This window comes from Chroicocephalus ridibundus, chromosome 1, assembly GCF_963924245.1.
Source record: "Chroicocephalus ridibundus chromosome 1, bChrRid1.1, whole genome shotgun sequence".
Taxonomy (NCBI): Eukaryota; Metazoa; Chordata; class Aves; order Charadriiformes; family Laridae; genus Chroicocephalus; species Chroicocephalus ridibundus.
The window spans coordinates 137,546,050-137,562,521 of record NC_086284.1 but is presented as its reverse complement, the minus strand read 5'-3'; positions in this window follow the sequence as shown (position 1 = coordinate 137,562,521).

Genomic DNA, 16,472 nt, shown 5'->3' with positions numbered 1-16,472 from the left:
AGAATTGCTATATGCATATTATCTGCGTTGTTGTATGTTCACCTAAGAGCCTAATCTTCTTTGAGATTCAATGGTCTTCTAAGTGCTCAGGGGTGGCTCTATGAATAGGATTTGCACCAGTATAATGATTTTGGTAAAAGGTTTGTTTAGTGTTTGTTTATTTGTTTTTTTAAATCAAAATAGTAATACTAGTGCATTCCCTAACGCTGCAGGCATTTTGATATAAAGATGCTTGTACAATTTAAATAGGCACTCACATACATACCTTTCCCATTTCAGAAACCCACAACAGTCAGAATGGAAACACAAAAATCCCAGTATGACACCTATTCATCCAGCAGCAAATATACATAAAAAAGTAACCCTGAACATGCTTGATGCTCTAAGCTATATCATCCTCACACATTGTCATATACTGGATTGTTTTGAATCACTTAGTATATTGCTTCTGTAAATAAGAGAAATGTTTTTCTACTGCTGTAAGTGTAACTATTCTGCTGGGAGAAAGGGGAAGGGGGATCGAGGACTGTGCTGATTTAACCCCTTTGTTGTTCAAAGCAGTGCAGCGTCTCCTGAGAGACAAGTTTAGAGTCACGTTTGAGAAGCAGATTTCATTGCACAAGTGACTGCTTAGGCACATGTTGACAGTGCTACTCCTGGTACGTACTTTCATGTTGCAGCACGTAAAAATGAGGCAGTGAGTGGCCCTGACAGAGCTCCTGAGAGCGCTAACGCCAGTGATACCAACCTGGCAATAGCTAAACCTGACTATCAGGTTGGGCTAAGCTGCATGGGACCATGGGCCCCTCTCATACCACTCTGGAGCAACACCGTGGCACCAGGAGGCTGCTACAGCCAAGTCCTTGCCTACCTCTTCTAGTGTTGTAGCTACAGTGTGGTGCCACAAAGAAAAGTTGCCAGGGCTAGCACCCTGTAGAAGTGCCCCATCCCACACTGCTGTGCTGCGCAGGTCGCGGCACACTCTCCTTTGGCCGTGCCAGCAGCTGCCTTTAGCCCTGCGAAAAGGCACAAGGAATATATCGTCTGTGTGCCTGTGTGTGTGCGTGCCCCTGTGTTTAAAGCCAGCTCAGTTCCCTTTGCTGTGGTGCAAGCAGATGGAGACTGGCAGGGATACCTTGAACTGGAATCTTGTGGTCCCTCAAAGTCACGGATGCAGCTCAGCTCATGCCTGTAGCTCTCTTGCTCACCACCAAAGAGACGAGAGGCTTGGCCAGGCACCACTCCTTGCCCTGACCCTATAAAATCTTGCCCCGACAGAAAGTGTGGAAGGGTTGCCAGGCATGCAAGGGCCAAGGACTAAAAGCAGGGGACCTCTGCCTGTGGCTGGAGATGGGCAAGGCCAGGCAGGCTGTGTCGGAGTCTCGCCGGAGGAGGGAGAGCGGCTCCTGAGCCTGGGAGGGCTGAGAGGAACGGAGGGAAGTCTTCTGGGGGAAGATTGGTAGCAAGGGTCTGCAGAGGAGCTGGGGTAAGAGGCTGGCCTGTCCCGGGCGAAACTTCCCTGCTCGACCTACTTTAGCAGGGGTGTTTGTTTAAATGGAATTTAAATCTCTGCAGATATGTGAGGAACTTCCTGGCATCACCTGAAGACACGTAGTGACAGGGGCAGGGCTACACCAGCCAAGCATTTGTGTAGCCAAGGACCAAGGTCCTCAATGCCACAGAGAGATTACTGTGGACATGGGCTCATTTCTTGAGCAGGCAGGGCTCTGCAGGGTGCGCAAAACCACCGGTAAATGAGGGAAAGCAAAAAAGGTTACCAAAAATAGGATTTCTGGAAGAAAATTCTGCAAAGCACTAGATCCCCAGCTATCAATTTCAGACATAAGCTATACCTTCATTCATTGTTCTTGCCTAGGCCAGAACAGTGAAGTGCCTGACAATATTGACAACCTCAGGAATTCAAAATAATGAGTTAGTTGTCTCTCACCCCAAAACTACAAGACTTTGAGGGGAAAAATTATTTCCAAGAATTATGTGAATTTTATGTGTCTGCATTTTCTTATCTTGTCTCTGGATTTTGTCTTGTAAAGTACAAGTTTTCAAACTTTTCCCCCAAATTTTGAATGCCAGAAAACTTCTTTCTTCTCTTTCTTTCCTTCTTTTCTTCTTTCTTCTGTTTATTTTTCTCTGTCCTTTCCTCCCTCCCTCCCTCCATCCCTCCCTTCTTGCCTTCCCACCTGCCTTCCTATTTCGTGTGTAATTACATGATTCAGACCAGGAAAATTAAGGAGTAATAACATATATGATGAAACTTAAGGTAAAAGTCAAAAACCCCATCAAGCTGCTGTTTCTGCAAAGCATTCTAAACAAAAATAAACAAAGAAATAGAAGCTGAAGGAGCAGAGCTCAAATTCTGTGTCAGGTAAGTCCAAATTCACTTACATTTTGCATGTACTATGGTTGGTTTTTACTTCTCCGGTTCACTCACCTCAGCTGCAGAAGTGAAGCAAACTTTTCTCAAAACCCAATCCTCCCTATTAGTAATATTTTCACAGGATTGCCTCCCTTCTTCCTTTTTCAGCATCATTTTCTCCACGGGGTGACAGGATTACAGCTGTCGTGCCTGTTCCGAGTTGTGGTGCACACTCTGTCATCCATGTCATTGTAACTCTATATCTTGCTGGCAGTAAAAGAGTGACACAAATTGTTTTCCTGCCAGATAAACATTGTCTAGTAGATTTAATGCTCATAATCTAATGTGAGGAATAACATTATATGAGCAACAGCAGTCAATCTGCTTACAACGATGGCCCGGTACTGCTGGGGGAAAAAAAAATTGGGTACTGCTGCTCCAATCCTGTGGAAGCTCAGCACCTTTCTGCCCAATTCTGCACCCCCTGGGGCAGGGGCTTACAGCGGCGTGACCACACAGCTGCAAAGCCAGTGGGCTGAAATGGAAACTCAAGCTCAGAAATGGAAAAGGAAAAGGAAAAGGAAACGGAAACTTAACAGGGTTGAGTGAGACCAGTGAGTGCTCAGTAAACAGCAGAATGAAACCCCAGCAAATGAAAAAAAGCAGCGTGAGTACGGCTTGTTGCGCAGAATTGTGATTTATCTGCTTTTATTTTCAATAGTTCCAGTGGCATCATGATGTAGGATTTTATAGCCTATTAAATCATGCCTGACGTTTATGGATATAGTTTAGAGTGCATGCATTATGGATAGGCAGTAGCCTCTCTATAGCTAAGCAGCAGTTTTCACTCACAGGTCTTACTCCATCCTCACGACCTTTAGCTCAGAAACTGCCAAATACACCACAAAGACAAAGATTTTGGCCAAGAATACAAAAAAGAAACAACTTTTTTATTCCTGTTGAGTTACAGTTCATTCAGATTGCCCTGATCTAGAGTGGCCTTTATTTCTGTTGTTGTCTTCCATTCCCAAAAAAGCCAGTCGGCACCCAGAAGGGTTAACTGCAGCTTCGTCAGGCGCTGCATATTCTGCAGTCTCCATCACCGCAAACAGATAGCCCTCTCACAGAAAAGAGGTGGTAATCAGCCCAAATTGCTGACGATTTTTTTTTGGTACCTGTAGCGAGTGGTGTAATTAAGACCAGAAATTCAAGCTGACCCCAATATTAGCTCAGGAGATGACTGAGAAGAGGCGCAGAGGTGGGTGGACCTGGGTGCCAAGGCCTGACCTTATTGGGGCCAACTCTGCACAGGTCTCTGGTGGTTACAGAGGGTCCCCAGCCCCTTCCTCTGGATTTCAGCTTGAGGACTGTTCTTGGCAACTTCAACCTTAGTGGGTTTTGTGTCCTTTTTCTGTGCAACAAGCAGGGGGTAGTATCTGAGGATGCCTCTGCTCCTACTTAATGTTGGGCATGGGTGGTGCTGGAGGACCAGACTGTGGACCGCCCATGCGCGTGCATAGAAGGACAGAGGTGTTGGCCTCTGAAGTGTTGCTCACTGCCTTACACTGTCCTCACAACCTATGGTTCGTCACTCCGACAGCGGTGGGATGGCAGCACCACCGCTGCTGTGCACTCGGCACGTGGTCCACCGCCCCTTCCCACCCTCACAGGTGGACAGCATCTCACTAGACAGATCTTGGGCTCTACCGGTTGAGACAGGCTGAGAGGGCAGCCAGGAAGGAGGAGTCCCACGAGCAGGGAGGGCAGCTTGGACAGGTCCTGTCAGCCATAGCAGAGGGGAGAGGAAGACTGAGGCAATGGGTGAGGATGGAAAAGGCAGTCAAGAGGAGAGGAGGACTGGGATCTTGGCTCAGGAGAGGCCTCACCAGCTGTTTCAAGGGGAGACAGAGGGACAGGGTGATCGGAGGAGTGGCTGGATAGGTGACCTTGACTGGAGGGGAATTCAGCCTCTCTGCCTGTTATCCAGGGAGAATGGCCCATGGCCAGGGAGACTCCTCTGTGTCAGAGGACTATGGCACCGGGACCTTTGTGACCAGAAGAAGGGAAGGCTTTGGTTGCCCGGGGAAGACAGTTTTATATGCCAGGGCCTGAACTAAGTGCAGATTGCGGTGGTCACAGCTACCACCACGAGAGATAAAGACACATTTAACTCTCAGATAGCATCTTACAAGCGGCAATTAAATTTTTGCAACACCCATGTGAGGTAAGTGCGTGATTATCACTCCTGTTTTAAAGCTAGGAGAGGAGAGAGGCCAAGCGGCTTGCCAGGGGCCGGGGGGTGAGTCAGTGGCGGTGCTGCCATCACCAACGAGGAGCTCCCAGTTCCCAGCCCAGCCCGGCAACCGCAGCGGCATGGCAGCCTCCCTGCTGAGAGATGAAAGCGAGCTGATTTCTCAAGCGCTTTGATGAGAGAAGGAAGGTTAGGAATAGCCTCCGGCTTTTTCTAGAGAAAGCGTCAGGGCTGAGGGAGAATTTTGGAGGAGGGGAGCGGGAAAGGGGATGGTGGTGAAGTAACTATTGGTACGAGTGGCTACGAAGGGAAGGCAGCCAACAAACCAGGGGAGGAAAATGGGTCAACAAAGAAGGTAGATTTTCTTGAGAGGGGCCTAGGGGAGAGGAGGGGAGGCATCAGGAAAGGAAAGAGCAATAAGGGGATGGGGAAGAAGAAAAAAATCCAATGAGAATGTGCACGGCGGCATTTGAAATCTGTTGTGTTAAGAGACAGACAAAGAAATGCCACTGAGTGTGGGGTCTTACAGTGCCTGGGCAATTATAACCACACTATTGTCGCTTGCACAGCAGCTGGAGCCCTCGGAGCCCTCCACAGAGGCGGGTAAGCATCACTACTTTCATTTCACCTATGGGAGAACCAAGGTGAGGAGCAGTGAAGGCACTTGCCTATGGTCACACAGCGAGGCCAACGCATTATCCCAGTTTAAACTATTATGATAAATGCAACTTGAAATACAAGTGGGACAGACAGGGACACACATTTCTCAGTGGCATAGGAGAGAAAAAGAGAAGAGATGTCAGCAGCCCAGATCTATTTTTTATAGCTTTGGAATACATAAAGACAAGTAAAATTACAGGTGGAGGCTGTGACATTTGGATCCTCTGTGCTTTAAACTACAAGCTAGGGAATACCAACAGGCAGACACGCTGATAGATGCAGTCGCGCACAAATAGGCATGCGCACAATAGCCCTGACGCTGGCGTTGGTGTGGTCTGTGCTCTTAGACAAGTTATTTCCTCAGGTTCCTCCTTTCAGCAAAATTAAGGTAACGATTCTTACCTACAAAATGGAGACACACCTGTACTCCAGGAGACTTTCACAACGCCAAGTAGGTTCTGAAAGTGCTTTGAGATTCCTTGTCCAGAAGCCGCACATGTCCACCATCCTGGTGGGGTCATTTGTTTGTGGTCGTTATGTGCCACAGGACAGAAACTATATGTCTGACAGCCTGTGGCTGCCACACCAGAAGGAATGTCATCTCAAAAAGCAAAACCCCAGAAAAGAGCCACCGGCATTACTGGTGGATTGTACTGTCTGAGGTAGCACAGGTTTTTTAGGGCATAAGGAAGTGAGATGCTTTTGGAAAAGTTCCTCTTCATTTCAAAAAGCACCTTTACTCACCTCTTCTTCCTCCTTTTCGTCACAAGAATTGAAGAAGCCACAGCTATTTTTACCTTAGCTTGAGGGGGGCAGAGAAGCATCCTCCAGTATAAAGTAAGAGAAGAAACCAGTGTAACACATATACCGAAGGAATTAGGAAAAAGGACTGTAAAAGATAAGGCCTGTTTTTAGTAACACTTTTTTGGTATTAAAGTTTCCACCGTCTATTCCAGCTTCATCACCTCTTCTTCTTCCTTAGCTCCTCAGGAGCATCAGAGGCTCCCTCACCCCACCCCTCCTTCCTCCTGGTGCAGAGAGCTGTGGCACTTCAGCTGTGCAGTGCTACCACCCTCTGGCCACCGTCAACACCACAGTCCTCCATCTGCAGGAGTGCCCTGCACTCAATCATCTGCCTCAAACATCTTCTCTGTGAGATAAAAACTGCCTTTCCGTGCACCCAGTAAAGAGTGACAGTGATTTACGGTTTCCGATGCAGCTCTACACAACACCTGTTTTGGCCACTTGCTTCTGTAAAGAGATTTCATCTGGGTGAAGGATGCAAAGGTCGACACTTACAAATGTGTGGGTCCTCCATGGTCCAGTGCACGTGGCCGGTGGGTTAATTTCCTCATGACTCCTTGTAAGGACCCACCATCCATATTAGAATGGTGGCTGGTTCCTACTTAGAGAGTGTCTCTTGTGGGATGAGACGTTCCAGGGTTATTTTGAGCTTAAAGTGTTAGAATGGTACTTCCCATCGTACTCCGAGCAAGACACTTTGTCTTTCAGCACCTGAGCTGCACAGCTGTAAAACAAAGATTGTACACCTTAGCTCTTGTACATGGATGTTGCCGCAATGAATTCATTAGTGGTTTTGATTGCATGGGCATGAAGATATAAAAATGCCAAGTTGTGGAGCAGCCTGTCCGTGCCTACACTGGTAAGCCGAACTGGCACTACCAACACTGAGACTCCTTGGAGAGGTATTTGTCAGTGGGGGCACCTTCTGCCCACCAGAAGCTGCACTGAGACCACTAGCTCATTTCCCAAAGAGCAGCAAGAAGTTACAGGGTGGGAAGGACTGGAAGATTACAAAAGAATTTGTGACCAAAGCCCGAAGTACTTAGAATATGAAAGCTATTTTGCTTACTGCTACTATGTCAGAAGACTGAACTTATTTTGCTGAAAAAATCCCGACTTTTCCTATTTTATGCATTTATGCAATGGAAGCAGACATAGAGGGAAAAACAGGCACAGAAGCAAAAAGATCGCTTCAAAATTCAAAGGGCAAATTCCAGCATGATGTTTTTATGGTGGCAAACAAACCGTAGGTCTGTTTTCAAACATTATAGGACAAGGAAGCGTGGGGAGCTTTGTGACAAAGTGCTTTCCTTCAGAATCATACCAGCTTTACAGGTCTTTAGGAGTGATGGAGGATCGCTCTGGCCATGTTTGTTTGAAGGAGCAGTGAAAGCATCCATTGTTCTTTATCATGTCCTTGTTACAGCCCCTCCTTACAGGTGACAGGTCTGCACACCCTTTCCTACCAGCATTGAGGGTAAGGCTACAAGGAGGGCTTCGACTGTCTAGTGGTCACTGCAGCTTCACCCAGACTCCTCACTTGGCTCTCCAAAATCTCTTTAAAGACACTATTAGGTTTGTGAGAGCAGCATACAGGTGGGAGCCAAGTGGAAGCACACAGGGCCACATCTCAGTGACCCTGTAAAGAACCTGGTTCAGTAAGATGTCAGGAATGGCTATTTCAATCAGGTAAGATTTTAGCTGCCCCGGTAAGTCATTTAAACCTGTGCATAGATTTTTCTATTGGCAGAGCAATTCATGCTGGAAGTGGTTTGTTTGGTTGTTTGGTTTTTTTTTTTTTTGGTGCAATAATATTATGGTACAACTCTCTGTGTGGACACCAATATTCCAACGAAAGTGTATCCATAGTGTATGGTCTATTTTTTGCCTGATAACGGCTATATAGGCATTAGTATTTTTATACACATGTTCACAAATCCATATTAGAAGTTTAAAACTACTGTCCCAAGGGCAGGACAGTTGAAGTCCTACAATTTCTACGTGTAGACAACCCCTGAGTACCAGCAATGCTATTGAATAGAAGTGAATAGAAGTGAAATGAACTGAATAGAAGTGAAATGCTATTTCACTTCTTAGGTTCAAAGTGGGAGGACTCTCAATTTCCATTGTATCTTATGAACAGTGTCTCCATTTGTAGCAGTTGACATGTCCTTGGGAAAGGGAACTATTCTGTGTTCCCCACCCTGGATTTCCCACCAGAAACGGGTCTGATCCAAACAGCTGACCGAAAAAAAAAGATCCTGTCTGGGGTTGCTAGTACCATAAGTTCTCACTGATCAGGAATCTCTTTGTTTAGAGAGCCTCTGGGTAGTCCTGTGGGCCTGGCACTAGAAAGCAATGGAAATGGAGACCGGTTTGTTACATTCTTCCCCTTCCAGACACAGGAAAGTCTCAGAAAGCAAAAGTTCCCAAGCAGCCAATTTCCATTCAGACACCACACTTGCAGGTGGTGCGGCACTCCAAGGCTGCCTCAAGAGGAATATAAAAACATAAGAACAACTGTACTGGCTCAGAACAAGGATCCACCTAGTGCAGCATCTTATTTCCAAGAGGGTCCATAAGCAGACACCTAGGGAAGAGTAATAACAGGAGAAGTACATGTGATGCTTCCCCTGAGTTGCTTCCCAAGCTTTGACTATTTTTAGCTCAGAGCATCTTCTGAACCTCATGTCATTTGTCAGCAGCCCTTAATGGAGTTTTCTTCCAAGTAGTTGACTAATTGCTTCTTGAGCTCCTGTAAGGTTTTTGCATGCACTACATGCTTTAGCAAGGAGTGCCAGAGGTTTACCAACACCCACATGACCTCCATTTGTTTGTTCCCAGCCTGGCTCCTAAAAGCGTCATCCGGTGGCCCCTGGCTCTTGTAATGGAAAAGGTAAAAAAGAGTAGATTTATTCACTCTGTCAATGGTATTCATGGTTAGTATAGACCTCTGTTATATCCCCCTGCCCTTCCCAGGGAAACCAGAGGTACTTCAGCATCCCAGTCTGTCAGGAGCAGGTCTCATTACCATAGCTTGCTGAGCTGAAGAGACATAAACACAAACATCAGCTCGTCATGTGTTGTCGATTCCCCACTGGGCAGCCACTTGCACTGTGGGAAGCAAACCTATCCAAATGCAACGGTAGTTTTATGCACAGTTGCTATTCACTATACCAAGGCCACTGTACCACACATATATTATCTCATATATAACAGCGTATAGCCGAGTAGGTCCATAGTTTCCAACAGGTGGATGTGGATATACTGAGATCAACACCAGGCTCATTTTTCACAAATTCGGATCACTCCCAATCACTGCCCAGAGACTCTGGCCACCTGTGACACGTAAAGACATAAATTATTTCTTTCTTTCTTTCTTTTATCTCTTTCCTTCTCTTCTAGAGGAGGGCCCTTGTATAGAGGTGTAAATTTTGTGTGCTAGGCTGACATTAGTAAAATTCAGGAGACAAATGTATATAAATTAATCTCTGTCCATATCTGAATACTAAGCAACTCACAGACTTTTCCCCTTTGAAAAAAAAAAGAGAAAAGTCCAGTAGCATCTCTAACACTTCTCAAAAATAAACTACCCCTTATTTTCCTCTCATCTACCCATCTGTCCATAACCAAGTGCTCATTTATTTAAAGAACAAAAACAAATAGAAAACAAACCACATCTTTTTGCTATGGAAATGGGCTTCACAAAATTAAAACCAAACAACTTTCAAAGCAGCAGCTCTTGACACATCAGAACTCATCGTTCCCTTTTTCACCTCCACCCACAAGAGAGATACTGGCTACCTGCCCAGATGAAGAGGGAGCCATGGCAAACTGAGGCATCCTGCATCACGATTTTCAATGACCAAAACTGGCATGTCACAGGCTGTGGAAAGGAACAAATTTCAAAGGTGAAGGAACTTTCTACAAAGACTGTACTTTAACTTTGGTTCCTCTCCGGGGACCAACAGCAAGTGTGTATCTTCAGGTGATGATAAATCCCTTTCAGGCAAGTAAATCTATTGGCTCTCTATGCCATAGTTTGACTTTGGGGGCACTGCTGCTTAAGCCACTTTCTAATGCTGATGACATGATGCCTTAAATAATAAAACCCCAAAATAACACAACTTAATCATCCAGTAAAGAAGATTAAGTTCATCAGTAAAGGATTTCCCATGCTGCAGCTTATTTTCTCAGATGATGTCTGTTCCTTTTGGGAGACGGGTGCTCTACTTCATTTATTACATTTGATGGAAATTACACCACCTATTTGTAACCAAGATAAGGGATTGGTTTCTCTTGCTCTATTACTCTAAATCTCTCACTAGCTGAGTGGATAAAAACATGTACAAGGCTGAATGACACAACCTCGTGCTTCACAGGTAGATAGATGTCTTTCATCAAAACTTGCCCAGAGAGCAGAGGTGAAGAGGGCATGTCCTAGATGCCCCTCCTAGATACACCTTCCCACAAACGAATCTCCCAAGATGTAGAGAGTCCTTTCTCAAACTTCCTTACAAGCTGGAAAACTTCAGAATGTCTTTGCAACAGAAATAACTTTTTTCTCCCCCCCCCCTCCCCCAGCAGCTTGTATAATTTCTACAATACCTTTGTCTCCGAAGATCCCAAATCAATAGGCTGGCTCCTATATTGTTTATTGAGCCCCAAACCCTTCTAGGTACTCACCAGCCAGCAAGTCTGACCAACACGGCATAGAGGGAAGGATGGAGAAAATCGATAAGCATTACAGTTTAAAGATATCAAATCTGTAATGAGGAAAGTGAGGAAAATCACAAGTCCAAGGCTTCCTCCCTGAAAATACTTTCCACCAGCTGGCTCTATTTAAAATGCCTTGTTTGATGCCAACTGCCACATTATTATACAAAAAAAGAAGCTGATTGAAAGGTGGCTTCCTCGTTTGCGTGAGACAGAACTCAAATCATGCAAAACTCCAGAGGTCAGTGCCATGAGTGCTTGATGAGTGACAAGACTTTCTGCAGTTTGCTTTTATGGAGATGTGTATGTGCTCAAGTGAGAAAAAAACATTCACTCCAAATGAAAATAAAAATCAGAAGCTGACTTTTATGAGATTTTTCATCTCTTTTCCCAATCAAAAAAGATGAAAGCAAAAAAGTGGGCAGGAAAAGCCCAAACTTAAGAGTATTTATTGCTTTAATTTAACTAAAAGCATCAAGTGACCTAAATCAGTTGTGAAAAATCTGCCAATATTTTCAAAAAAGTAATAATATCAGAATAAAGTTTAGCTGCTCCTTTATGAAATAACACTTCAACTTCTTCCAGAGGCTAAATGGCTGGCAGCAAGACCAGCAGAGTCCTATTGGACTCCCAGGGAGATGGAAATATAGAAGCAGCTTGTTTCATAATTTGGTGTTTTAAAATACAAATTGTCTATAAATCCTCAGTTTATAGATGGTTCAGTTACAGCAAATAGAAAAGAAGTTACCTCAAGCTGTTTGTAAAAAAGTAAGTTACATGGATCCATGAAGACTCTCTTAAGGTGTACAAGAGGCGATTTCTCCGCGCACTGAGACTTTTATGAATTTAATTTGTCTTTGGGAACCAGAGATAGTTTACGAAGGAAAATGCTGCAATCTTATGTTATTTTCTAGAGAAGAAAAACTGAAACAGCTGATCTTGTCAAGGTATTTTAATCTATTTTGCATATGAGTGAGTCTAATTCAATGGACCTCCTTTAATAAATTTAGTATTATTATTCAGTCATTCAAATCATGGTCCTTGCCTGTCTACACTCTAAACTCCCAGTCGATGTGACATAAGATTTCCTGAGGCAAAGGCACAGGTACAAATGGGAATAAATGTGCAGGCAAGAGCCACAGGCATAATGGCTCTAGAGGTGATGTCCTTCACTAACCATATCTTCTGATCTCATGAGCCTATGGTCACCAAAGTCACGTTCCTGGCCACCTGACAGGACAGGAGCTGAGTCCCTCCATAGCGGGTCACTTTGGACCTGAGGGAGGTTTCTTATCATCCTCTCCCCGACGTGGGTCTGCAACTGCCGGACACAGCTTCAGAGCCTGCAGGCCACGTGTGGTGGGTCAGCAGGTCGGTGGTCACCAGCACACCACCAGCAGGTCGGTGGCCCCTGGGCAAAAAGCAAAGAAGCGGCAGCAAAGGCTGCAAGAGGGGCTGATAAAACAGGGGCATGAATTTCACGCTCTCCTTGTGAGACTTGGCAGCTCTCTGTCCTTGAACCAGGCCAGAACCTTGAATTAATTGCCATGGCTCTCCCAACGCTTACTTTGGTATTTACCGAGGCCCAAACTGCATTGCAACATGATGGATGTACACATACCCTGATTCTATAGATAAGATAATTAGGAGATAGATCAGGCATGTGCACGTTTCATGTTCCAGCAGTGTTTATGCTGAAACATGCCTATCTGTGGGAGGATCTCCTTGGCCTCTTTGCACCAGGTGGAAAATACAAAGCTTTGATCTGGGCTCCAGGAGCTGAAGCAGTTTGAGATGCCTGTGCAGAGCATGTGCTGATGCGGCCTGATGAGAATAGACAGATCCACGTGTCTGACAATTCTGTAAAAAAATATTATTACCTGGACGCAGTGAGCCACAGTGGGTGAAGTGCCCCGCTGGGCAATGCCAATGGGACAGCTGATAAAACAAGATGGGAACAGCTGCTCGGTCGTTTCAAATAGGCGCATGATTTTAAACCAAAGCTGCCACTTTGCCCACTGCTGATCTTACATTTTCCAATGTGCCTGGAGGCATTGGTCAGCCCCAGAGCGCCAGATCGTACAACTGTCACGGTGTCATCAGCAGTGTGGTACTACAGTGCCACCCTCACCTCCAGGGTGCCAGAGAACACAACAGTTTGGGGTTTACTACCTTGCTGGGGGAAATTTGTGCATGGGAGTTCACCTGGCTGTTACAGCTTTGTCACAAAACATAAATGAGAATAGCAGGAAAGCAGCTGAGCACATACGAGGAAAAAGACAGCACAGGAGCTAGATACTATCGTTGCATAGGAGAAAAGGTTTATTTTGTCACTAATTTACTGCCCTCAGAGACACGAATTCAGAACGCACGTAAGCTATAATACAGCTAGGTCACATGATTTGAAAGGTGAACATGTTTATATGGATCTGACAGGTGTTAATGATGGCTTTCAATTGAAAAAGGAATCCTGGTAGAGAAATTGCTCGTTAAACAAGTCTAACAGCATTAGTGTTTTCTAACAGCATTACTCTCTGGAGCCAGGTGTTGCAAAATATGAAGTGTCTTGCTACCTTTATTTAGGAGAAGATCCTTACAAATGTGATAATCTTATAAGGTCCAATTTCATTGTATAATGTGCTTCAACCCATGTTTCCTATGTATGGTTCGTAATGAGATTAGTGGAGTGTAAATCTTCATGCAATTTAAATAACTAGTCTCTCGAGTGTCTGGCATTGGAAATATATTGTTCTGTATTTCCCTACGGGCACGGATGTTGCATCCCGTAATTGTGAAGTATTTATCAGTGTCATATTACAAGGCATTTGATTTAATTTTAAATGGGAGAGTTTCATCTTTTCTTTGTTTTGACCATCATATAATTTGATTAATTACAATTTGTTGGATATTTTTTTCAATTTGCCTCAAAAAGGCCAAAGTCTGTCGTCTAGCATTTCAGAAGTAGCCCATATGGAGTCGCCGTTGGCACAGCTCATGGAGCAGCCACTGACCCAGTGCAGCGATCACTGTTGTAATGTCAAATTTACCACGTTTATCTTGTCTTTCCAGATTTCAGTTTATATAATTTCCCACTCACACAATCTGAATGGTTAATTGCAATATTAATATTCTTATCTGTTTGTTCTGATACCTGAATATTTCCTGAATTTCCTACCTCTGTTGACTCATTCAGTAATGATCAGTTCTTAATATGACCAAGCAGAATTCAAAGTAGAAAAAGAACATACCAAATTCCGATGCCCTTTCCTTCCTCGAATGGGGTTTAATTCTGCTGTCACCTTTACCGATGGATACCAAGAAAAAAAGCAAACACCCATTGCGCTCAATAGAGCTGGGGGTCCACGTCAGTTGTACCCCTGTCACTTTGTGGCACTGAGAGGGAAAGATCCTACTTTAGTGACTGGAAGTTCATCTCATCCTACCACAGGTGTCTGAAATGGGTCAGAGGAACGGGCGAGTTATCTCTTTGTCGCCACTGACTATAGCAGGAGTTTAAGCAGTTAGCCAGCATCATGCAAACATATATTCCAGGCTGTCCCATTTGTGCTTGCAGGGTATTCGCCTTTGCTTCATATTACCGTGGCAGGTCCGTCACTGCTCCAAGGCTAAAAATATATCTAGCAGAGGAAGCGGTGCTGTCTGGCTCCCTCTGAGGCGCAAACAGTTACAGGATCACGGCATCTCTTGTAATAAGGCCAGTGGCTTAGCATAGGAGGATTTATATCGACATAAAACTGGAGTAAGCTCCAGTGACTTCATCAGCCCCTACTTCTGTTATGATTATCTTGTCCACCCCAATGCATTTTACAGGATGTATAGACTTCCCTTGATAACTCCTACACCGAGCTTTAACAGTTTGAGGCTCAATAAGACCAACTCCTTCAGAAAATTAATATCTTTTCTTGGTTCAAAGCCTGCCCCCCGCTGCCCCCCGCATTGTGAGTTAACTCTTCCACATCCTAGGAAGAACCTCCTATAGCTCATTGCCCCATTATCAGACACTGTCATAATACCATCTTGATTCCCAGTGATTCTGCTGGTGAAAGATACAGGTGTAAAGCTTTTTTCTAGAATTCATTGTTAACATTGAAGTTGCTACAAGTGAACAAGAACTGCAAAGGTGTTGTCTCACATTACAGAACATACGTTTTGCTAAGGCACCGCCATGATGTTAACAGTGTTAACGGTCCCTGTGATTATCAGTCATGATAATGGTTGATCAATGATGAAGGGTTTTCTCCCCAGGTAGACGCTTACTTAAAACCAGCAAGCTCGAAAATATCACCAGCAAAATTTACTTCATGATGTTTCCTTCCCAGATGAGGGGTCTGTGATTAACCTGCCCTCCCCTGCCTACTGCTCCCTGGTGTAAGTGCTCATAAGTCTCCGGGTCAAAGCCCGACATGACAGCCTGCCTCTGCAGGAGCCAGAATAGGCGACGCAGCCAGAGGGGAGGAGGAGGACGAGACCTTCCTCTTTGCGTAACTGGATGGCCTGGCCTTCGGCGTGTGGCCTGGCAGAGAGGATGGTGTTCCCCTTCTCTGTCATAGGGCTGGGTCTGGCATGGGCCCTTGTTGCATGAATTGACACTGAGGTTGTTCCTCATCAGACGATCTGGTGTGTGGACATGCCACCCAGCATGTGGCCCAGTCAGCTGCCATCCTCCCTCCTTTACATGCATGCATCTGCCCCTGTTGTCCTGTTGTTTTGGTTTTTTTAACTTTCTTGCTTTGCCTGTTAGAATATTTCCATGCCTTTATCCACAGCTGTTATTATTATTTCTTTTAAAGCAAGAACCAAGTTTCTCAGGTAATTACTGGGCTGTAGGACCTGAGGCTTTAAGAAAAATAAATAACCATGGCAACAGATTGACAACAGGTTCATGGTTTCTTTTACCACTGTTAAAGAAATATACCTAAAGCCTTAGAGGTTTTTTTCCAGTTTTCTGACTCCTCATCTAAACCAGTTGCAAATTCTCCGGAGCAGCGCCACAAAGGCCCTGACTTCTTGAAGCACAGCAACTTCGTTTTCCCCGTGAGACAAAAGGCACACACATCCGGGAGGACCAGCTGGGGCTGGCACAAGTCACAAAGGAAAGGGACGGTTTGGGTGGCGAACTTACAGGGATCTGTGCCCAAATAAGATCAGATAGCCAGGGCTGAGGAGCTTGTCTGTGTGTTGACTCCTCTTTGGCTGGAAAAGGCAGATGCTAAGGAGACTTTGCTAATTTCCCCTGCCTGGAAACCTGTAATGAGCTCAGAGCAGAACAGCAAAAGGGCACATCTGTTAGTTTCGCCTAAGCTAGAAAGGGATGAAAGCCAAGAGAGATGTCTAGGGGCTAATTTGCTGGCCTGTCGACAGCGTAGGAGAAAGCCTGAGCCCTGGAGAAAGCCCTGTGTGCTCTGTCTGAGAGCAGAGAAAGCTGGCGAGTGTCACCAGGAGCTTAAGGGTGATATAGCTTATGGGACAGGAGGGTTTGTTTCCTTCATTCCTGCAAATGTTGACAAAGAACTCCAGTCGATCATATCATACACATTCAGTGCTGCAAAAGTCTATGTTCGTCCACAGATGGGATGCTAAAAAATATGCTACCTTGGCACATGGCGCCAGTCTTGAGGGAAGCTGCTGGATGCAAAGCCTTCCTGC